The sequence below is a fragment of the Balaenoptera acutorostrata genome, chromosome 5, assembly GCF_949987535.1.
Source record: "Balaenoptera acutorostrata chromosome 5, mBalAcu1.1, whole genome shotgun sequence".
In the NCBI taxonomy this organism is placed as follows: Eukaryota; Metazoa; Chordata; class Mammalia; order Artiodactyla; family Balaenopteridae; genus Balaenoptera; species Balaenoptera acutorostrata.
In genome coordinates this window covers 103,501,675-103,527,330 of record NC_080068.1, presented here as the reverse complement: position 1 = coordinate 103,527,330, position 25,656 = coordinate 103,501,675, and positions in this window count along the sequence as shown.

The following is a 25,656-nucleotide window of genomic DNA, read 5'->3' as shown; positions in this document are numbered from 1 at the left end:
CTTGATGCAACATTAGAGCCCTCATTCGCTCTTCATTTTCTTATGTATTAAATAGAGACAGTAATAACCTGACTTCCATTTGTCTTACAAAGTCACACCTTCACTTTTTCCCTACTTGCTATTTAGGAGGCATGCAATTTTGATTTTTTTTTTTCTTTCTGATCTATGGATTTTGGAAGTGAGAGAAAGGTTAGGTACTATCTCTGGTGCCACGGTACTGAGAAAAGCCCAGAAACTCCTATGTTCAAAAGCAGGTGCAGAAGATCAAAAGATGCCAGGTACTCACAAGAAAGATGCCTCTGAGAAAAAACATGCCTCGACTAAGACTAAATGATGAAATAATAGACAGATTCCTTCCCTCAAATATCTCACAGTGGTCATGGGATAAAAAAAAAATGGCTTAAATTGGGGAAAAATTATACAACCTTGCAGAGGAGAGGGGATGTTTTGTTTTGTTTTGTTCTATTTTGCTTGTGACTTACATGAATGCTGTTTAAATGAACATGTTGGAACTAGATTGAATATGTCCACTCTCTTGCTTATATGAGATGGCAGATATGACATCAATATAATTTATTAAGTCTGTGAACTAGAGCATAAAGTTTCTCTATTTTATCATGTTGCCACAAAGATCATAGCTACTAAATGGGTACAATATTTTTACAGTTCCTATGCCAACTTGGTCCTATCAACTGAGATAATTTTCATGTGGATAGAGGCAGACATACCACAAAGCTGAAGAAAATTAGCTTCAGAGTCCCTTATTTGCATGGATTTCTTAAGACATCCTGAGAGGTAATTTGTAATGGATTCACATGATTATATATTTCTGGAAATTTTTTTCAAAATAAATACTTTTAATCTCAGTGGGTTAAGACAAATGTCTCTTCCTATTGCACTTTGACTTTCCTTCTGTCGTACTGTTCTTCATATGGGATGAATTTAATTAACTGTGGGCATTTTGGGATTCCATATAAGTGGAAATCTATGAACTCATCACTTTTTAATTAGTTGGATCTATTTATATCACTATTATGTCAGAAATACCATTACCACCCTTGTGCTAGTCACTCATACTGGTGGCATGGCAATTTAGGACCAAAGGTTCATATCATGACAAATGTGTCTTTTGGTGTCCATAACTAGGAGTACACAAGTAATGTAAGAAAAATGAATGAAATTTACAAAGTCAGAATTTAGTCTGTGAAAATACTTTCAATCATCAGACAAGTAAGTAGAAGGTAGTTTTCATTGATTCCTAGTCAAGACAGATTTTTCACTTCAAGAAATATATTAAGTAAAGTACAAATTTACATGATTTAAAATGAAAATTAAAAATACACCATGATTTTTTTAATATTTTATAGGAATAATATGACAGAATTTATCAGAATTCCTGTGTTTCTAGGGCATGAATATATAGTAATACTGCAAACTATAAGCATGTCTGCAACAGCTCAAGGATGAAAGAAACTTAACAAAGGTGTTGCTAAATTTTACAACAATCCTAAATATTTTTACAGCAAATTTCTCTAGTAAGTTGTTAAGTTGAAAGGTTTCTAAATTATCATTCATAGTGATGCTAAATGTAAAACAACCATGGTATAAAAAAAAATGACTTACCATTATCTTTTTACATCCTCCATGGGAATTATGTTATCAAATTCTTGTAATGTAAAAAGGTGATGAGTGTGCAGACAAAAGTGTAGGAAAGAAAAGGTATTATAAGGGATATGTCAGGAAATTAATGTATGAAATAGTACATTATTTTTCTAGATCTTGTGATATTGGCAATATTTGTCAGCTTGCTCAAATGTGACTTTTGCTGTGATCTTTTTGTCCTTTTAATTGAACACTTTACACCTAATTGTGTATTTGTACTATTAATACTTTTAATACTTAAAAAATATTAATACTTTAAAAATTATTTCCCTAAGTTTTATAATCTTTCAGCTCTTCAAACCCTTTATGTGCCCCTGGGTATGAACATCATACATTATTCTTATCCTTCAACAATTCTCATAGCCAGGCAAAATGAGGTTTGCAAAAGCATTGTGGAGAGCTAAGAGTAGAACTTGGCAAAATTTCCCATGCATTATAATTACCCAGAGGGCTTGTTAAATAAAACACAGAGCACTGGGTTCCTTCCCCAAAATTTCTGAGTCAGTGAGAATTTGCTTTTCTGTAAGTTCTAAAGAAGTGCTGATACTGCTGAGACCCCACCTTGAGTGACAGTGGTCTACACACCAGAGGAATATAAGTCATTAAAGATTAGTCAGGTATTTAAGCAGTAGGTGAGGGGGTTAAACTCCTACTTTGTTGCTGCTGGAGGTTCTTGCTGGCTTATTAATAATAAAGTAGTGGGATAAAACAAAATAATAAAAACCAAGTGATATGTTAACTGACACCAAGATTCCTCTTAGCAAAAGAATTAGCAAGCCAAGATTTAGGAAGAAATCACAAACAAATTAAATTGAAATGCATAAAACTATCATAGCAAATTGGAGATAAGGGGCAGGAGAATAAATAAAAAAGAGAAAGAACCCAGATAGGAGAGAAAGGTCTAGGAAGATGAACCTATTGGGACAGGTGATTCATGAGAATTTCAGATGAAGGAAGGGTAGGGAATTTCCAAGAGCAAACATGTCTAATATTCCATTTTAATTTGTTTCTGTTGTTGTGTTATAAATGTCCTATACTGCCTCAAGCATTCAGTAAAAGTCTACTTTATATGTACAGTCAGGCTTGTGATAATAGGGAGTAAAAGATGGGGAAACAAACAAATAAAATTTAAAATTAAGTAATGACTCCTGCTCAACATTCATTCTTTTGCTGAAGATTATGTATAAGGAGAGGCTCAAATCTATAACTTTTATGTGGATCTAAGATCAGATAAATAGGAGTGTAGTGCTGCCATGCCCACAGTGCAATTGGAAGCTGTAGAGCTGAACGGTGGGGAAAATAGAATGTGTATTTCATAAAAGCAGCTTTTGAGCACATAATTCAGGAGCATATGGGAGACAAACCCCGTATTTCCAAACAATACTGGAGAAAAGTGACTGTTTTAGTTTGTAGGTCTATCATAATAAAGTGTTACATATTGTATGGCTTAAACAACAGAAATTTATTTTATTTCAATTCTGGAGGTCAGACGTCCAAGACCAAGGTGTCAGCAGGATTAGTCTTCTCTCCTTGGCTTGTCAATGGCTTGTCTCTCTGTGTCTTCACATGGTTTTGCCTTCATGTGTCTCTAGGTCCAAATCTTTCTATAAAGACAGTAGTCGTATTGGATTAGAGCCCACCCTAATGACCTGATTTTAACATAACTGCCTCTTTAAAGAATGTAGTCACATTCCATATTCATTATAGTCACTTTCTGAAGCACTGAGAAATAGGATTTCCATATATTAATTTGGGGAGGATATAGTTCTGCATCAGACCTTTGAAGGGAGAAGGCTACTTCCTGGATAACAAAAGTTAAAAAAAAAATAGTAATAGTAGCAATTCAACCAATATTTATTGAACAAACTGTAGTTCTACAAACTGAACAGTGAACAAAATCAATAAAAGAGTTAATTCAGACAAGCTAGTGTAGGGAGACAAATAATAAATAGCTACGTGGCATGGTGGGTGTTGATAAATTCTATGGAGAAAATTCTAGTAGAAAAGGAAACAGTAAATGCTGGATGGAAGGCCGGTCTGCTATATTAAATACAATATCCAGGAAAGTTCTCACTGACCAGGAACATTTAGGCAAAGACATGCTTAGAGGTTGAATATCAGTTGAATATCAAGTGATGATAATAATAGTGTTATATGTACTTACTATCTGTGTTATTTTACCAGCTTTTAGTGCCTATTGTATATTAGATATAGTTCTAAGCACTTTACATTCATTATGTCATCTTTAGTTATCTCAATAGCCTAATAAGATAGGGACTATTCACTCTCATCTTTTGATAAATGATGAACTTGAGGCTCAGAGAAGAGTAATTTTCTCAATATCACACAGTATGAACAAGGCAGATTTTGATTCCAACATTTCCTGAATCCAAACCTGATAATCTCATGGTTTTACAATGGGTGTTTAATATATATGGGTCCAGATTTTTAAAGTACCAGCTGGTAGAACCATTTTGCCACTACATGTGAGATCTCACTGAGTTCAATGCTGCCAGATAACTATAACCTCACATAAATTATTTTATTCAAGGCTCAGTTTCTTCATCTGTGAAATGGGGTTAGCAGTGTTCTCCTCAGGGGATCATGGTGAGTATTAAGAGTTAATCTTTGTTAACCACTGAGCACACTATCTGTCACATATCAGTTGCTCAGAAATGAGTTGCTATCATCATCATCATCACCATCATCATCATCATCACCATCTACCATTGTCATAAAGTCTCTAGGTAACCTCCCATCCTAGCAAAATAATCCCATCTGTGAGATAAAAGGATTAGACTAAGTGATCTCCAAAATCCATCCTACCTGTAATACTTTATGAGTCTATTTAAAATTCTCAAGTGAGGAAAACAGTGCTGTTGAAATGCTGGAAGTGTATACTTGGTTCTAAATAGAACATAGACATGTCAAATGGCATTTGACATATTTCCCAGACATAGGTGAAGGTACAGAGAAATTATCTACAGTGAGCCTTTATGTTGATGAACACTGAAGAGCTTGATGATTTGTGCTTTTCTGTCTGTCCTACTTAGAGTCAAAATTGAGAGTTGTGCATTTATAACAGGAACATTCATTCACAAATCAAGCTAGATGTAACAGAGAGCTCATTCAAAATGGGAACTTTTTAGCCCATGACAACCACAAACTAGTACAAACATCTCTATAGAATGTTCTCATCCATGAAGGACAAAATAGGAAAGTTTCTAAACTTTTTCCCTCTAAGTTCTGGCTTGAATCTAATATTTTTCAATTCAATGTTATTTTTTTCTGAACAGAGAAAAATAGAAACTGGATGTTAGGCCAAAATCAAAACATGAAAAACAAAAAAAAACTAAGAGATTATTTGGTTCTAGCTTTTACCCTATGTAGGAATGCCCAAAACATTGTCAGACAGTTCTGCCTAAATTCTATCAATAGCTGGTGCTTAATTACCTTAGAGCAGCCCATTTATTATGTTCAAATTATTAGATTCTTCTTGAACTTCTACTCAATATAAGAGAATGTGAGGAATTTTCTCCCCTGTCCCCCCCCCCCCCAAAGAGGAACAAGGATTCACAGCATTCCCACATAGTAAAGGACCAGAGATAGAATCATTATGTGAAATAGAGGGCTGAACCAGCCAGGAACATATATGGATGACTGCTTATACCACTGTTCAAGAGAAGAGACGATAATGGATTGCGTGCCTGGGTCTTCAAAGGATTTAAATACAGTTATATTCAAAAGCCTCAAAGAGATTAACCTGGACAGGGAGTGAAACACCTGTCCCACAGTCAGAAAACTATTAAAGATGTACTAATTTAGTGGTTAAATTCATTGCCTTGGGGTAGTTTGTTAAGGACCAATAGTTAACTGCAATGCTGTGAAACAGAGCTAAAGTCACCAATAAGGTGTCGGATTCTCAACTGGAGAAACCAATGAACAAGACAGAAGCAATTACAAAATCTTTACATAGAGAGGTAAAGATGAAGTTTAAAAAAAATTTCTTAGGAACTCCTCTCCTCAAGCTGAAGTAAAATTTCAAAATTTACTAGAGACACAGATGTCAATCAACCAGAGAAAATAAGAAAATAATTACTTCTGAGGAAATGGAAATAATAGCACAATCTTCAAAGGACTTAAAAACAGTTATATTCAAAAGCCTCCAAGAGATTAAAAATACATAAATCATCCAAACAACAAAAAAAAATCAAAAAATTGGAAGCAAAGAAAGGTGAACATAAATCATAACAGACCAAAAATCTATTAGAAAATTTTTAAATCATGGCTTTAAAAAGTCATTACACACTTCTAAGACACTTCTGTAATCTGAAAGAAGTAGTAAATTACAAGACAGTCAGACAAATTCTCCAGGAAAGTAGTCTAGTGAAATAAATAGTTAAAAAATAAGAAAGAGAAGTTAAGTGATATAGATGAATAGATTGAGAAATTCTAATGAAATATCGCAATCGGTACTGTAATAAGCTGCCCAAATCTTCCTTCAGTTAGGAATTTGCTGATCCAACTTCTGAGAATACTGTTGGCAGTGTGCATATGTCAACGCTTTATGGGATTTCATCACCTACAAAGAACTGCTTTCCCCAACCTCAAAACACTTACTGGACTGGCCCTCATCCAATAACCAATTCATATGGGAGCATAAAGGCATGATTGTCCTGTTTTATTTGAGGATAATTCATGATGGCATCTTCGTGTGTTCACTCATGTTTCTTTCAGCTCCCTTCTATAGGTCTTGAGCCTAAAGATACTGCTTAAAAGACATTATGGATGCTAAATTCCAACTTAGCATTTGCTTCCTGAGAAACCCAATGGAGCCATTTAGTTCCAGCAATGACTCATGAAACCAGATGCTAAGACAGGATTTTACAACTGTATTGCTCACCACATGGATGCCAAGAAAGAATACATTTCTAGCTTCTGGCACAAGTGGGTGGTCTAATTGTTACAGTGAATAAGCTAACAAATGTGATTAAATGGAAATCACATAAAAAAGAAGGCAGAAAAAGGGAACAAAGAACAAAGGAGATAAATAGAAAGCAAATAGTAACATGAAAGACTTAACTGCATCAATTATCACATTAAATGTAAATATTCAAATATCTCAACTAAAAGGCAGAGATGGTCAGATTGCATTTTTTTCAAGCAAGACCCAACTATATTGATTCTATATTTTAATTCTCTATATAATTTTGAGCTTTGTGTTGTAATGCAGATAAGTTACTTGGACACTTTGGATATTTAGGCTTTGCTTTTATGACATGTTGGATGCATCTGGGGAAGTGCTTAATTGAGGGTTTATATTTTCTGTTACTGAGGTAAGACTTTCCTGAGTTTTCTACCCAATTCCTCATGAATTATGGAATTTTCCAGTCTGACTGGTGAGAACAGGCAATATTTCTGGTCTAGTGTGAGTTCCAGGCACTGTCCTCAGCTGTCCTTTTGAATATTTCTTTCTTAAGTCCTGGATTATTTTCCTCACATGTATGCCCTGATCCTTCATGGAATAGTCTAATGGGATATTCAGAATGGGTCAGCTCTCTCCTCTCTGGCATTCTGTCCTGCAAATTCTAACCACTTTTTTTTCCCCTGGACTCTCAGCTCTTTCTCTGTTCCCCCACACCTGAGCCATGGCCTGGAGATTCTCTCAAGGAAAGGAATCAGGAAATCATAGGGTTCAACTCAAGTTTTCCATTTCTCATCAATCACTATCTTTTTCTTTTTTGCCTGATTTCCAAAGTCTTGAAAACCGATATTTCATATATTTTTTGTCTTTATTCTGTTAGCTATTTCACGCTGGGGGAAAATCTGAGGCTAAAGTCCCTCTTACCTTGTCTTACTTGAAAATACAAGAATGACATAATATGAAAGGAACAAAAGCATGGTTCAAACATTCATAAACCATGTGATCTCAATCCCATGAAAAAAAATACATGCAAATATTGGCAGACTATACAGCAAAGAGTGAAGAGGACATCTATTAAAATATATTCTCTTAAAAAATTACAACACTGAACAAGTTTCAATTTCAAATTCAGAAAATAAAATTCTTTTTAGAAAGTTTTTTTAATGTTATGGGACATTGGTTGTGTACAATGCTATTAAAAATTGCAAATTTCAAAACTCCATATAGCCATGGTCCCCAAGCTATGTGTAGAAGTTCCCTGGGATACCACAGCAAACTCTCAGTGGTGCTGCAGCATAGTTTACACTTTGAGAGAAATACAGTTATATTCAACATCTGTTGGATGCTACAAAAACTACTAGCTCAAGGTGGTTCATATTTTCAAAAGTAGTCTATGTTCCATTCCTTTGGGGATGTCATATCTTTTTTTTTTTTTTTTTTTTTTTTAAAGGGATTTTTTTTTAAAATTTTATTTATTTATTTATTTATGGCTATCTTGGGTCTTCGTTTCTGTGCGAGGGCTTTCTCCATTTGCGGCAAGTGGGGGCCACTCTTCATCGCAGTGCGCAGGCCTCTCACCATCGCGGCCTCTCCCGTCGCGGAGCACAGGCACCAGACGCGCAGGCTCAGCGACTGTGGCTCACGGGCCCAGCCGCTCCGCGGCATGTGGGATCTTCCCAGACCAGGGCTCGAACCCATGTCCCCTGCATTGGCAGGCGGATTCTCAACCACTGCGCCACCAGGGAAGCCCGGGGATGTCATATCTTTGCAACACATACCTTTGTCAACAGTTGCTATGATTAAAAAGTACTTGTGTAAACAGTGTGGAGCAGAAAATTAGGGTGGTAGTATCCAATCTAATTCCAAGGATTAGTGGAATCGAGGCATGCAGTGCTTGATAAGTGCACTGGTTTTATCCCATTAGTGGATAATTATAATTATTTAAGAAGCAAATAAAAATGTTATTTTTATTTCCATTTATTTATTATTTTTTCAAATGGCTATAAGTTTTGAGGACACAAATACTTAAGTTGTTTAGAAATAACTACTTAATAAGTGGAAATCTTAGGTATCTGTCCTAGGAGGTGCCATGAAAAACATTCTAAGACATTCAGTGTGCCAAGAAAGATGGAGACCTTCTACCAATAGCATGATAATACACATTCATACACACAAGACCAAAGGAAATACAACATAATGTTAAACATTAACAGTGATTTACTTACATAATCAGAAACATCATCTGTTCTTGTTTGTTTGTTTGGTCCTGCACTGCATTACCACTAGCGAGGATTAGATTCAGTTAAATGATTAAGACCAGAGACAAAGAGGAATGGTATAACAGCCATGCTCTTAAGGGCAGAATGGGCAATAACAAAACAATGGCAATGCTCATCAAGTGGGAAGAGGCACTGTTTTGGCAGGTGTAGGGAGTAAGTGTTAGATGAAATCTGTCAATAGACTTGAGGCAGAGATCCAGATGTAAGAAAATATTTGGCAGTAGGAAGAGCTCAAAACATAAGGAATAGATTCACAAGCAGCACTCTAGGACCAGGGAAATGCAGGAAAACATCACACATCAGCTGTTGAGGACCTGGGGTCCTGGGAAGTCTTTCAAAGCAGGCTCTTGAGAATGAATGTTGGGAGGACTTATATGAGGAAACAGGACAAGGAAGTTATGACTGGAACAAAAACACAAGTCATCTAATTTGGTTAGGGGCTAAGCCCTACTCACTAGCTTTAAGTCAAAGGCAGGATTGATGCTGAGCCCTTAAGCTTGAGTCAAGCTTATTCAACAAGCGTCCTAATCAGAGGTAGAGTACTGAACTAGATGAGGTTATGAGATATCATCTATGAAAATAAACTGTTTGACAGGTGATGAGGGAGGAGATAGCATGGTTGACTGCATTTGTTTTTAGCCTCTATCCTGACATTTTTGAGCTTTGGGGATTTGAGCAAATCAAACTCTTGAGCCTCATTTTCCCCCTCCATAAAAAGAGAACAATAATCCACCCTGACCCTGAAGGTTGTTATGAGATACAAGGAATTTTTCCTCACCCAGGACTTAACCTTTTTTAATACAGAGTATCTTTGATTCACTACATTCATAAAACTGTCACTGTTTATTTCAACAACATATGTGAAATAGTTTTGAAATGTTTCTGTGTTCCAAACTTTAATGTACCAAACCTTCTTATTTTTCTTTTTAAACTATTGTGGTAAGAGCACCTAACATGAGATCTTCCTTCTTAAATGTTTAAGGGCAAAATACAGTATTGTTAACTATAAGCGCAATGTCGTATAGCAGAACCCTAGAATTTTTCTTATTTTATTTAAGTAAAAGTTTATATCTGTTGAACTGCAACTCTATTTTTCCCTGCCCTCAGATCCTTGGCAACCACCATTCTACTTTCTGTTAAGCAGAATCATGCAGTATTTGTCTTTCTGTGACTGGCTAATTTCACATAGCATATTGCCCTCCAGGTTCATCCATGTTGTCATATATGGCAGGATTCCTTTCATCTTTTAAGACAATAATATTCCATTGTATGTATATACTACAATACATTTCCTTTATCCACTCATGTATTGATGAACATTTAGGTTGTTTCTTTATCTTGGCTGTTGTGAATAATGCTACAATGAACTTAGGAATGCTAATAACTCTTCAAAATCTTGATTTCAATTCTTTTGGATATTTATGCAGAAATGAGATTGTTGGATGATAGAAAAAAAATTGAAATTTATTTAATGTAGTCTCCATACTGTTTCCCATAAAATTTCTATCAAAAGTATAAATAAATTTCAATTTCTTCACATCCTTGGCAACAGTTGTTATTTTCTGATTTTTGATAATAACCCTCCTAAGGAGTATGAAATGATTTCTTATTGTGATTCTGACTGCATTTCCCTGATGATTAGTGATGTTGAGATCTTTTGATATACCTGACGAGCACTGGTATATCTTCTTCTGTGAAATGTCTACTCATGTCCTTCACTCATTTTTTAATCAGATTATTTATTTTCTTGCCATTGAGTTCCTTTGGTACTTTGAATATTAACCCCTTCTCTGATATGTGGTCTAAAAATATTTCCTCCCTTTCCACAGGTTGTTTTTTCAGTCTGTCAGTTGTTTCCTTTGCTGTACAGAACCTTTTTAGTTTGATGTTTTACTTGTCTATTTTTGCTATTGTTGCTTATGCATTTGGTGTCAGACATAAGAACTCATTTCTTAGGCCCAAGTCATGAAGCTTTTCCCTTATATCTTTTCTAAGAGTTGTATAGATTTAAGTCTTACATTTAAATCTTTAATCCATTTTGAATTAATCAAACCTTCTACTCTCATTGAGATCATTGCCATTCTTGAAATACTATCTGAAGACTTCCCTGATGTGCCTGGTCAGAACTAACTTCTCCTTCCACAGTGTTTCCATGGTATTCTTCTTGGACGTACCTCCCTCCTTTCTGGTCTTTGTCTTTTCTCCCTGTACCAAAAATATATTGAGCATAAAAATGAATAAGATATTGTCTTTTTTAAGAATTTCCAAATTTTTCTATTAGGAGCCAGATGTTAAATATTTTAGTTTTTGTGGACAAAATATGGTCTTTGTCACATATTACTCTTTATATTTTTGCAACCCTTTAGAAAGATAAAAATTATGCTCAGCTCATGGATTGTAAAAGATCAGATTATGGGCTGGATTTGTAGCATAAGCTATGGATTTTCAACTCTGTTATAGAAGGTCACAGTTTAATGAGAAAAAATAAAGAACAAACAGCTATAATAATGAGAAATCAAAATACAGGGTGGAAAACAACATACGTACAACATTTTGGTAGCACAATAAGGAAATAACTAGCTCTTACATAGCATCTACTAAGGTCAGGCCCTGTTCTAAGTACCATACACATATTAATGCATTTAGGCCTTACAGCAAACTTATGAAGTAGGTATTATTATTAACTCTGTTTTATAGATGAAGAAACTGAGGCACAGACAGACTATATAACCTGCCCAAGGTCACACAACTAGTAAAAGAAGATATTGAATTTGAACTCAGTGAATTTGTATTTAGTTCCTACTTATTGAACTCTAATCTACTTTATCCTTTATCTCTATGTTGTAAAAACTATTTATTGTAAGACTAGTTGTGACCCATCATTTCTAAGTATTCCTTTTGTCTATTTTTTTTCCTTTCACCCCCTAGCCAAAAGAATGTCTAAAGAGATACTTTTTGAGAGTCTTGAATTAGAATACATCTTTGTGTAGTCAGTAATACTTTTTTGAAGGGATGTGGTCTGAAGAAGAGACAAAAAGGAGAGATTAAAAACTATAATGCCTAAGAATATGAGAATTTTAAAATCTTAAAAAATGAAGAATCCTAGATTCTCATCAATGGCTGTAAACGTGGCTGCAAGTATGTTTGGGGGCAGGGGGCTGGGAAATGTGCAGCAGCCTTCTAATATTCAATGTGCATGGACATCAGTCCTTATTTCCATATCTGGGGGATTCTTCTGGCAAAAATAGTGCTGGATTTGGGGATTCTCAACTGGAGTTAAAGGAATTAAATTCTCTATCCACTTCCTATCTCTCTCTACATTTCATCTCACAATGCTCTCATATCTTCCTCTATTTCATTTCTATTTGTATTTACACAAAACATGAACCTAAAATAGAGATGTTTGCAATTATAATAATTAACTCAAACCTTTGACTTTATAGAGTGCTTAAATGCATGTTCTTGTTTAATATTCACTTTTTATGCAGAGATAACATCAAAGATTACAGAAATTAAATGAATTTTGCAAGATTACACAGCTGATCACAGTCAGAGCCAAAAATAAAAATCCAGCTCTGGACAGTGAGCCCACTGAATTCTCTACATTCACTATTAACACACCTGTGGTATTTTGAAGAAAACATTATTCTCTCATTGTTTAAATGTCAAGCAAACTTGGCAGGAACCCCAACTCTGCCACTTAAAGGTATGTAGTGTTAGATGAGATACTTTGTCTCCCTAAATCTCAGTTTTCTCATCTGTAATATAAAGGTTTTTAAAAGATATAATTCCATTATAAACTGCACACACATGGAAGTCAATTAAGAGAAAGTTTACCTTCTTTTTTTCTTTTAAGAAATGTGGTTGAGACAGCCGAAGCAAGAAGAACTACATTCACACAGCCTGTGAAATGAAAACCAAATTCACAGAAAGATAGACAAAATGAAAAGGCAGAGGACTATGTACCAGATGAAGGAACAAGATAAAACCTGAGAAAAACAATTAAATGAAATGCAGATAGGCAAGCTTCCAGAAAAAGAATTCAGAAAAATGATAGTGAAGATGAGGAAGGACCTCAGAAAAAGAATGGAGGCAAAGATCAAGAAGATTCAAGAAATGTTTAATGAAGACCTAGAAGAATTAAAGAACAAACACCTAGAAAAATTAAAGAACAAACAGAGAAGAACAACACAATAACTGAAATGAAAAATACACTAGAAGGAATCAATAGCAGAATAACTGAGGCAGAAGAACAGATACGAGACCTGGAAGACAGAATGGTGGAATTCACTGCAGTGGAATAGAAAAAAGAAAAAAAGAATGAAAAGAAATGAAGACAGCCTAAGAGACCTCTGAGACAACATTAAACGCACCAACATTCACATTATAGGGTCCCAGGAGAACAGAGAGAGAAAGACCCGAGAAAGTATGTGAAGAGATTATAGTAGAAAACTTCCTTAACATGGGAAAGGAAATAGCCACCCAAGTCCAGGAAGCGCAGAGAGTCCCAGGCAGGAAAACCCAAGGAGAAACATGCTGAGACACATAGTAATCAAACTGACAAAAATTAAAGATAAAGAAAAATTATTAAAATCAACAAGGGAAAAATGACATTAACATGCTAGAGAACTCCCATAAGGTTAACAGCTGATTTCTTAGCAGAAATTCTACAAGCCAGAAGAGAGTGGCATGATATATTTAAAGTGATGAAAGGGAAGATCCTACAAACAAGATGACTCTACCTGGCAAGGATTTCATTCAGATTCAACAGAGAAATCAAAAGCTTTATAGACAAGCAAAAGCTAAGAGAATTCTGCACCACCAAGCCAACTCTACAACAAATACTAAAGGAACTTCTCTAAGTGGGAAACACAAGAGAAGAAAAAGACCTACAAAAACAAACCCAAAACAATTAAGGTAAAGGTAATAGGAACATACATATCGATAATTACCTTAAATGTGAATGGATTAAATGCTCCAACCAAAAGAAACAGGCTCACGGAATGGATACAAAAACAAGACCCATATATACACTTTCTACAGGAGACCCATTTCAGACCTAGGGACACATACAGACTGAAAGTGAGGGGATGGAAAAAGATATTCCATACAAATGGAAATCAAAAGAAAGCTGGAGTAGTGATTCTCATATCAGACAAAATAGACTTTAAAATAAAGACTATTCCAAGAGACAAAGAAGGACACTACATAATGATCAGGGGATCAATCCAAGAAGAAGATATAACAATTATAAATATATATGCACCCAACATAGGAGCACCTCAATACATAAGGCAACTACTAACAGCTGTAAAAGAGGAAATCGACAGTAACACAATAATAGTGGGGGACTTTAACACCTCACTTACACCAGTGGACAGATGATCCAGACAGAAAATTAAAAAGGAAACACAAGCTTTAACTAACACAATAGACCAGACAGATTTCATTGATATTTATAGGACCTTCCATCCAAAGCCAGCAGATTACACTTTCTTCTCAAGTGCACATGGAACATTCTGCAGGATAGATCACATCTTGGGTCACAAGTCAAGCCTTGGTAAATTTAAGAAAATTGAAATCATATCAAGCATCTTTTCTGACAACAACGCTATAAGACTAGAAATCAATTACAGGGAAAAAAAGTAAAAAACACAAACACATGGAGGCTAAACAATACGGTACTAAATAACCAAGAGATCACTGAAGAAATCAAAGAGGAAATCAAAAAAATACCTAGAGACAAATGACAATGAAAACACAACCTATGAGATGTCACAAAGGCAGTGCTAAGAGGGAAGTGTATAGCAAAACAATCCTACCTAAAGAAACAAGAAAAACCTCAAATAAACAATCTAACCTTACACCTAGAGGAACTACAGAAAGAAGAACAAACAAAACCCAAAACTAGTAGAAGGAAAGAAATCATAAAGATCAGAGAAGAAATAATTAAAATAGAAACAAAGAAAACAATAGCAAAGATCAATAAAACTAAAAGCTGGTTCTTGGAGAAGATAAACAAAATTGATAAACCTTTAGCCAGATGCATCAAGAAAAAGAGGGAGTTGACTCAAATCAGTAAAATTAGAAACGAAAAAGGAGAAGTTACAATGGAGAAATACAAAGCATCATAAGAGACTACTCCAAGCAACTCTATGCCAATAAAATGGACAACCTGGAAGAAATGGACACATTCTTAGAAAGGTATAACCTTCCAAGACTAAACCAGGAAGAAATAGAAAAGGTGAACAGACCAATCACAAGCACTGAGATTGAAACTGTGATTACATATCTTCCAACAAACAAAAGTCCAGGACCAGATGGCTTCATAGGTGAATTGTATCAAACATTTAGAGAAGAGTTAACACTCATCCTTCTCAAACTCTTCCAAAAAATTGCAGAGGAAGGAACACTCTCAAACTCATTCTATGAGGCCACCATCACATTGATACAAAAACCAAAGATACTCCAAAAAAAGAAAATTACAGACTAATATCACTGATGAATATAGATACAAAAATCCTCTGTAGCAAACAGAATTCAGCAGCACATTAAAAGGATCATACAACATGATCAAGTGGGATTTATCCAAGGGATGCAAGGATTCTTCAATATATACAAATCAATCAATGTGATACACCATATTAACAAATTGAAGAATAAAAACCATATGATCATCTCAATAGATGCAGAAAAAGCTTTTGACAAAATTTAACACCCATTTATGATAAAAACTCTCCAGAAAGTGAGCATAGATGGAATCTACCTCAACATAATAAAGGTCATATATGACAAATCCACAGCCAACATGATTCTCAATGGTGAAAAATTGAAAGTATTTCCTCTAAGATCAGGAACAAGACAAGGATGTCTGCTCTCACCACTCTTACTCAGCATTGTTTTGGAAGTCCTAGTCACAGAAATCAGAGAAGAAAAAGAACTAAAAGGAATATAAATTGGAAAAGAAGAAGTAAAACTTCATTGTTTGCAGAAGACATGATACTATACATAGAAAATCCTTAAGATGTCACCAGAAAACTACTAGAGCTAATCAATGAATTTAGTAAAATTGCAGGATACAAAATTAATGCACAGAAATCTCTTGCATTCCTATACACTAACAATGAAAGATCAGAAAGAGAATTTAAGGAAACAATCCCATTCACCATTGCAACAAAAAGAATAAACTACCTAGGAATAAATGTATCTAACGAGGTAAAAAACCTGTACTCAGAAAACTATAGGACACTGATGAAAGAAATCAAAGCTGACACAAACAGATGGAGAGATATACCATGTTCTTGAAATGGAAGAAACAATATTGTGAGAATGACTATACTACCTAAAGCAATCTACAGATTCAATGCAATCCTTATCAATTTACCAATGACATTTTTTACAGAACTAGAACAAAAAATCTTAAAATTTGTATGGAGACAACCAAGACCCTGAATAGCCAAAGCAATCTTGAGGGAAGAAAATGGAGCTGGATGAATCAGATTCCCTGACTTCAGACTATACTACAAAGCTACAGTAATCAAGACAATATGGTACTGGCACAAAAACAGAAATATAGATCAATGGAACAGGATAGAAAGCCCAGAGATAAACCCATGCACTTATGGTCAACTAATCTATGACAAAGGAGGCAAGGATATACAATGGAGAAAAGTCAGTCTCTTCAATAATTAGTGCTGGGAAAACTGGACAGCTACATGTAAAAGAATGAAATTAGAACACTTCCTAACACCATACACAAAAACAAACTCATAATGGATTAAAGACCTAAATGTAAGACCAGACCCTATAAAACTCTTAGAGGAAAACATAGGAAGAACATTCTTTGACATAAATCACAGCAAGATCTTTTTTGACCCACCTCCTAGAGTACTGGAAATGAAACCAAAAATAAAGAAATGGGACATAACGAAACTTTAAAAAGCTTTTGCACAGCAAAGGAAACTATAAACAAGACGAAAAGACAACCCTCAGAATGGGAGAAAATACTTGCAAACAAATCAATGGATAAAGGACTAAATTCTAAACTATATAAACAGCTCATGCAGCTCATTATTAAAAAAAACAAACAACCTAATCAATAAATGAGCAGAAGACCTAATAGACATTTCTCCAAAGAAGATATACAGATGGCCAAGAGGCACATGAAAGGTTGCTCAACGTCACTAATTATTAGAGAAATGCAAGTCAAAACTACAATGAGGTATCACCTCACACTGGTTAGAATGGCCATCATCAGAAAATCTACAAACAACAAATGCTGGAGAGGGTGTGGAGAAAAGGGAACCCTCTTGTACTGTTGATGGGAATGTAAATTGATACAGCCACTATGGAGACAGTATGGAGGTTCCTTAAAAAACTAAAAATAGAATTACCATACGACCCAGTAATCCCACTACTGGACATATACCTAGAGAAAACCATCATTAAAAAAGACACATGCACTCCAATGTTCATTGCAGCACTATTTACAATAGCTAGGTTATGGAAGAAACCTAAATGCCCATCGACAGACGAATGGATAAAGAAGATGTGGTACATATATACAATGGAATATTACTCAGCCATAAAAAGGAATGAAATTGGGTCATTTGTAGAGATGTAGATGGACCTAGAGACTGTGAAACAGAGTGAAGTAAATCAGAAAGAGAAAAACAAATATCATATATTAACGCATATATGTGGAATCTAGAAAAATGGTATAGATGAACCAGTTTGCAAGGCAGAAATAGAGACACAGATGTAGAGAACAAACGTATGGACACCAAGGGGGGAAAGCGGAGAGGGTGGCAGTGGGGGGGGGGCAGTGGAGGTGGTGCTGGGTCAATTTGGAGATTGGGATTGACATATATACACCAATATGTATAAGATTGATAACTAATAAGAAGTTGCTTTAAAAAAATAAAATTCAAATAAAGAATATAATTAATCATATTTTACAAATTACCAAAAAAAAAGAGTTGTAGAAGTTGATCTATTATAACATTTTTGCTCTGTCCACTAGATGGCAGTGTCTCTATAAAACTCAGCCTGAAACAAAGGACTAGCTCTTTTAAGGGCCTGGGTGTCCGGGCCTGTAAAATGCTTTCCTTGGGCATTAATAAAATTGTTATTGCCTCACTGTGGCTTCTGGGCACGTATACCTTGATCTCTCTTTTACCTGCCTTTCAGACCATCTTTAAGTGAATGAAGAAATATCTGAAGAATATGTTGAGGAAATCACTTTGTAAATTTATCAAGATTTTACTGTCCATTCCTAGCAATTTTTGGAAAGGTTATAAATTAACCAACATTAAAAGTATCTCTTTATATTTTAGATTACACCTGACCCTCAAAGCTAGTGTGCTATTTTCTACTGTGGTGAAATTTTTGAGAGGTGGTAGGTGGGTTTTGCAGCCAGCAAAGATGACTTTTTCTGACATTAAGAGCGGTCAGGTCTTGGCATTAACACATCCTCATCCTTCATCATTTCTAGTTGCTATCATGAATGCTAAATGTCTCTTTTCTGAAGAGCTCATGCTTTTTCTAAAATGCTTGCATTCAATCATGTTTACCAAGAAACAGTCAACTCAAGCTCAAACAACCTGTATTTGCTACTTATATTGTTTCAGTGCTAGATATTTCCATTTTTATTTTTAATTTTAGTTGATAAAATAAGGATCAGAGAAGATAAACGACTTGCCCATGGTCTTGAAGCCCATAAGAAGAAAAGCTGGGGTACTCTCACTCCACAAAGGGAATTTCAGCAAAATACATTCTATATAACAGAAATATTTATAATACATTGAGTTGTGATCTGGGCAAATCCTCAAAACAAATATGCGCAAAATTCTCAGGTTAACAATACACTATTTGTGAGAGGAACTAATCTTTTGACAAGATTTTTTCATGCAATCAACAAATATGCCTCGATGTCTACAATATGTCAAGCCCAGTACTAGACTCTGTTGTTATAAAGATGAATCAGATTTGTATGTGAGCCTCCAATCAGAAGACTAGACTATGGGTGCCCCCAGCACCTCCACCCAGCAACCCCCACCCAGAGGATAGGGCTGCTCTTTTTTACAAAGTTTTGGAGATAAAATAAGCTAAAAACTGGTTAAGGGAATAGACTGTCAGGTGATAGAATGTGGCCTTGCAGATAATATTTGTTTCCTTCAAAGTCCATCTGCTTGCTTATAGATTATTCCAAAAATGCTGCCGTATTATTGAAAACCATTGCCTGGAACTGATTTCAGACTAATTTAAATTTTTGTTCTGATTGTCTAATAACTATGTGATCAATTTGTGAAACTTAGAAAATAGATAAATTTATAAACTACTTTTTTTACTTCCAAGAATCCTATCAGGATTGTTAATATTGTTAACAATTGTTAACAATTGTTAATTGTTAATATTTCATTGTTCCTTCTTTCAATTTTACATCATCAAAACTTTTAGAATGCTGTATTTTAGTCTATTGTATAGATATGTCAATTTATTTAGCTCTTCCTCTAAAAAGAAAAATTGAAGTTATTTCTAATTTTTCACTATTAAAACTAATATTGCTGTATGAACATCTTTGTCTGCATTTTGGCTTTTTTGTTTCAGATTGATTCCCTACAAGTGTTTGTTAAATAGTTAAGTAAAGGCATTTATTACTCTTTTGAGAGTGATCAAAAGAAAGAGCTTTTCATTTTAAAATAAAAATTTGGTCTAATTGCTTTGGGACCAAATTCTGATGTGAACATTTAAAAGGTGAAGATGGCTTCATTCCAAAATCTCCAGAGCAAAGAGATTTTGTTTGTGAAAGGCAAATAAACAATCCCCACTGCCTGGTGAATAAAGCCCTAATACTTTAATCTGTCAAGGCAGCCCCTCCCATATTTCATCATAAACTGGGACCAAATCATATCTACAACCAGTTCTCCTATTACTGTTTAATTACTGCTTTATCTTCCTTCTTTCTCTACAGTTTGCCATTTTCTTATGCACATTATGTCTACCAGTCAGCTCATAATCTTCCTGTCTCATTCTCATTCTTGAATTCATATCCTTCCTCTCATATCCTTCCAATTTCAGTCAAATCTCACTTTGTCGTAACTTATCATTTTAGGTAAAATTGACCCCTCTTCTGATAGAGAAGCAGAAAACTATTAAAGCATTCCTACAGAAAACAATTTAAACACTCATTATCATTTAATTGCATGCTTACCTGTACTATAGGTATGTGCACATTTATCTTACCTTCCCTGATAGAGTTCTCTCTGAGGTTGTGATTTATGCCTTTATAATTCATCTTAATGGAAGTCAACAGAACCCCACACAAGTGAGATGTGCCCAAAAATGTGGCCAAAAGATACTTTTGAAAGCTCTCTTCCATAAGTTCTGTAATCAATTCTTCTACCTGCTTTCCTGCTGTTCTTTGCAGCTCTTCTCTGCCTCCCCCATCCCCAATTAATCTGGCTCATCACTACTAGTTTTTAAGTCCTAGTACAATCATCTTCTGACTTGTCCTATAACCACTTTCAAGTCTGGTCTGACCCTTGCATTGAGAATAGTGCAAATTGACAAAGTCATACAGACACTGGTGTTTTCTACCTCAGAAGGTTTTTGTGATGAGATCGGATAAGATAGCCCACATGAAAGTGTGATATCACATGTCTGTAAAAGACATTCTTTCTTCATGAGTGCTATGGACTGAATGTTTGTGTCCACTCAAAATTAATATATTGAAACCCTAATCCCAATGTGATAATATTTGGATGAGGGGCAGTGGGGAGGTAATTAAGTCATGAGGGTAGAGCCCTCATGATGAGATTAGTGCCCTTATAAGAAGAGCTTGCTTCCTTTCTCTTTAGGCCACGTGAGGATACAATGAGAAGACGGCCATCTGTAAACCAGGAAGAGAGCCCCCACCAGACATCAGATATGCCAGCACCTTCATCTTGGACTTCAGCCTCCAGAACTGTAAGAAAAAAAATTCTGTCGTTTAAGCCACCCGGTCTAGGTTTTTTTGTTATAGCAGCCAAAAGTGACTAAGACGTGGAGCCACTCCACAACTCAATATCATTTAAACAGGAAAGTGTTATCTCACATGAAGCTACTTAAAATTCTGTGAAACTGAACAAAACACACTCCTAATCTCCACTTGAATCAAATTCTATCAAACTAGTCAAGACAGCTGCTGCATAGTGCCTGAAAGGAGATGTCCACTCTTCAGGCAAAATTTAACATCACTAGGGTAAGATGTTATTGGCCTGCAGCAAAAATTGCCATGTGTCAGCTGATGTCCATGCTCAGAGGGATATGAATATTAATATATGGCAGATAGGACAACTGGAAAGAAGATATGGCAGAGGGTGGAAAAGGCACTAGACTCATTATTAAGAACTTTGAAGTTTCCCAGACCTAGCTTTAAATCCTGGTTCTGTCACCTGTCAGCTCTTTGACCTTGGGAAGGACACTCAACATCTTTGCCCTCATTCTAAAATGTGAATAATTATGCAAAATTCTCAATTAATTATATAAAATAATTCATATAAATGACTGTTATGGGTTGAATTGTGTTCCCCCAAAATTCATATGTTGAATTCCTAACCCCCAGCACCTCTAATTGTGTCTGTATTTGTAAGGTCTTTAAGGACGTAATTAAGTTAAAGTGAGGTTGTTAGGGTGGACCCTAATCCAATCTGATTTGTGTGCTTATAAGAAGAGATTAGGACACAGACACATTCAAAGGAAAGACCACCTGAAGACAAAGGGAGAAGATGGTCATCAAAAAGCCAAGGAGAGAAGCCTCAGAGGAAACCAACCCTGCCAACATCTTGATCTAGGGCTTCTAGCCTCCAGAATTGTGAGAAAATACATTTCTGTTGTTTAAGCCAGCCAGGCTGTGGAACTTAGTTGTGGCAGTCCTAGGAAACTATACCTTAAGCACAGTAACTTGCACACAGTAGGCTTCTAATACAAGTCAGTTATTTTCATTAATTATTAATGTTTATAATCTAACATGAAAAAATAATTTTAAAAATATTATTTATATGATAAATAGCTAGATAAGGTTTCTTGCTTAAAATGCTCTGGATAAAATTATTCTCAAATTAACCAGTTAAAGGAGTAACACACGCATTTACATTGAATATTTGGTTCAAAATATTGCCATGGCGATGGGACATATTTTACTGAACCTTTTTTTTTTTTTTTTTTAAATAAAAACTTGGGAAGGTCTCCAAAGCCAAGAACCCCAGCCAGGTATGAAGGTAAAAGCAGTGCCAAGCTCTTCCTGTCAGAAGAAGCCAGTGCTGCTCTGTCAACAACAGTGATGGATAGAGTAGCCAGGTCAGTACATTGAGTGAAGAAGCTATAATGGATATGTCCAAAGGCATGTCAAAGAAAAACATTGCCTCAGAAAAAACAATTCAGAAGAGGCAGTCCTTGCTAAGACACAGCTTCTACCACACCCTTGGCTAAACGGAGGTTCTTCCAGCCTAGTTCCCCACGAGAAATTAGAGCTCAGTCAACACTGCAGCTCCAGGTCTCATCACTATGACCCACGGCCAGTTTGTGCCTGACCAAGGTCCCTGTCATGTAGTTTAAGATGTGCATTTTGGCATTTTGAAGGCACCCACGGTGCACCAGGAACCATGAAATACACTCCTGAATCTCAGAGAGAAACAAAATAGTGCTAAACCAAATATAGTAGGAAGCAGAACTGAGAGTCACATCCAGATCTCTTTGTTTGTCTGCATTTCTTTTTGTGCATATATATATATATATATATATATATATATATATATATATATTCATTATTACATACATATATGTTATTGAATTATAGTTGATTTACAATGTTGTATTAGTTTCAGGTGTACAGCCATCCAGGTCTTTTAATTCCAAATTCTGCTCCCTTTTGTGGCAGGCTACTACAATAGTGTGAGGATGATGAGACATATAAAATATATATCTGGAATGTGTAAGCTTGAGGGAGATAAAAATAAATTCAGTATAAAAGCTTCCTTCTTAGAGAAGTAGCAGGGAAGAGTGAAATATTTTTATTTGTTCCTTTTTCTTACAGTTAAGTGAATATAAAAATTACCCTTCCCTTTCCCACAAGATTGTTACCAGGTTTAAATGAGAAAACAAAGCATGCAAAAGTACACCACTTTATTTTAGGAAATATTGGAATTGAATGTAATGACTGGACTTTGGAGTCTTATGATCCTGGCTGGGCATCTGAGCCGTACAACCTAAATCTGTAGTTATGGGCAAGTTTCTTAGGGTCTCTAGACCTCTGTTTCCTCATCTGTAAAATGAGAGTCATAGCAGCTTTTTTGCAGGGTTTTATGAGGATTAAATGAAAGAATTGATGTAAAATGTCTGGTATATAGATCATGCTCCATCATTTTACTGTCCTGTCTCCTCTGTATAATTATTTGGGATTGCATTTCTGGACTTCATCTTCCTACAAGAAAATATGTCTCCGCAAATATTTGTTTTGTGTTTTACTTTTGTCCTTCCCTATCTAGTCTAGAGGTTGCTCAGAAATACCATACAGATTACTAGTATTCTTTGGAGTGACTATTGGAAAATATTAACAGCCACTTTATGGATTCAGAATTGACCCCAAGAGGTGTTCCAGTATTTTGTTGTGTTATTTGGCTTCATATTTTCCCCACTGTATTTCACTGCCTACCGTGTTGGCAAGTGATATGGAATAAGGAAAAAATAAATCTGGGGCCAAAGCATATACTGGAATTCATCACTCATTTTAGGTAGCCTGAGGCTGCATCTATAATGTGCCAAAACAACCAATCTATTGAGAAAGAAAATCTTGCAAGCTGCTCATTTGCCATCAGGTCTCTCACAATTAACCTGATTCAATGAAGACATGGCCTTCATTTTTTAAATAATCTTCCTTTTATCTGTGTCTGGATTCTGTATGGTGATGACAAACTCCGTTGAGTCATAATAAGGAGAGATCTGACGGGAAATTTTATTTCCATTATCTACGTTTTTTAACTGACTGGCTTAAGAGAACCCAGTAATTTCACTTCCGTGTGTTTATTAAGGATTTAATATGTAGCCACAGTCTAATCATTTCCGACATGAATTTAGCTACGTTATAGTAAATCAGGGAAATGAAGCATGCTTCATAAATTTCATTACTATTAAAATAAAGGTCACATTCAAAGAAGGGGGGGGCATGAGATGGAAATAAATGCCTGGTTTTAAATGTTTAGGGATTAAAATTGTAAATTGCACAGCTCAATTCTGTTAATATTGAAATGCATAATTTGAAACACTGGCGGATTCAATAAAGAGGATTCAGATGAAGGAGTCAAAGTTTTAAAATTTCCTTTAACTGATTGTGAATATAAATCTCTTGGGAAGTTCTTTAATAATGCAGATTCCTAGCCCCCATTCTGAAGATTTGGATTCAGTAATCTGGGGTAGGGACATTGATAAAAGCCCCCAAGGGTTTCTGAAGATCACAGTTATCAATTAATTTGCTGTGTACTCATCTGACTTGCTCCCTGGTCTCCACTCTGGTTTCCACCAATATCTTGGGACCTTAGACTCTTCCTGTCTCAAAATCTTGTAATTACCCTAGTTGTAGGGATTAAAAGAGTCTCATATTTGTAGCTCCTATTACTAAATATCAAATAACCTGTGTGCCTGATGTCAAATACAAATAAATTCAGACTTGTATAAAGAGGAACTTTATTCAAAAATACTACCACAAGAGGTCTGGTTCTGCTTTTCAGAATATGTACCATAATGGAATGATTAACCATGAGAGAAGATTGCCTGAATAGGAGCAAAACTGTGAGGAAGGACTCAAGTTAGGAGGTTTGTTTTCAAGGAATTAGGGACAAGATATTTTGAGGAACTAAATATCAGGGCAGTGACAGCAAGAATGTGTAGCAGAGACAGAATTCAAGAAAGGAGTTAGTTAGTAGAGAAAATAAATGGGTTTTGATAAATTACTGGTTTTAGGAAATTAGAAGGAGAATCATCTCAATTTAATACCTGGCTCAAACAACTAGCCTCTCAATGGTAACTCTTACCAAGGCAAGGGAAAGATAAATTTGGGGTACTGAAATGAGTTAGATTTTGAAATGTAGGAATACAAGAGGGTCCTGTGAACTCTAGGAGAAAAATGCCTGGTAGGCAATTTAATACAGAGGAATGAAGATATGAATTGGGTTCTCAGAAATAAAACTGAAGATTATCAGTATTGGAAGAAGCTATGGGCAATGAATTCCATGGCTTCTATTACGGCAGCCACTAACCACGTGTGGCTATGGAGCAGCTGAAACATACCTAGTAGAGCTGAGAAACAGAATTTTACATTTAATTTAATTTAATTAATTTATATTTCATTTGCCACACATGGCCAGTGGATGCCATATTGAACAAAACAGAACATTTCCATTATCAAAGAAAGTGTGACTGGACAGCACTGGATTAGATCTCCTGAGGGCAACAAATAGGGAAAAGGGCTAGCAATTTAACCCCTAGGAATCCAACCATTTAAATTAAATTAGGATCTTAACTATTAGCAATAAAACCATGTTTGTTTCTTAGCCCTAATAACTCTATCAGTTACCTTATTTTCCCATGTCTTGGTCTGAGTCTTCACAATCTAACCAATATCCTATTTTCTCCAAGTTGGAGACCCTACATTGCTCTGGCCAGTCTTCTTTGTGAATACTGTCCTCCTCTACCCACGACTCAGCATAGCATCCCAACAACTCCCCCCAGTCTCTCTAGCACCGACCATCTGCTAAC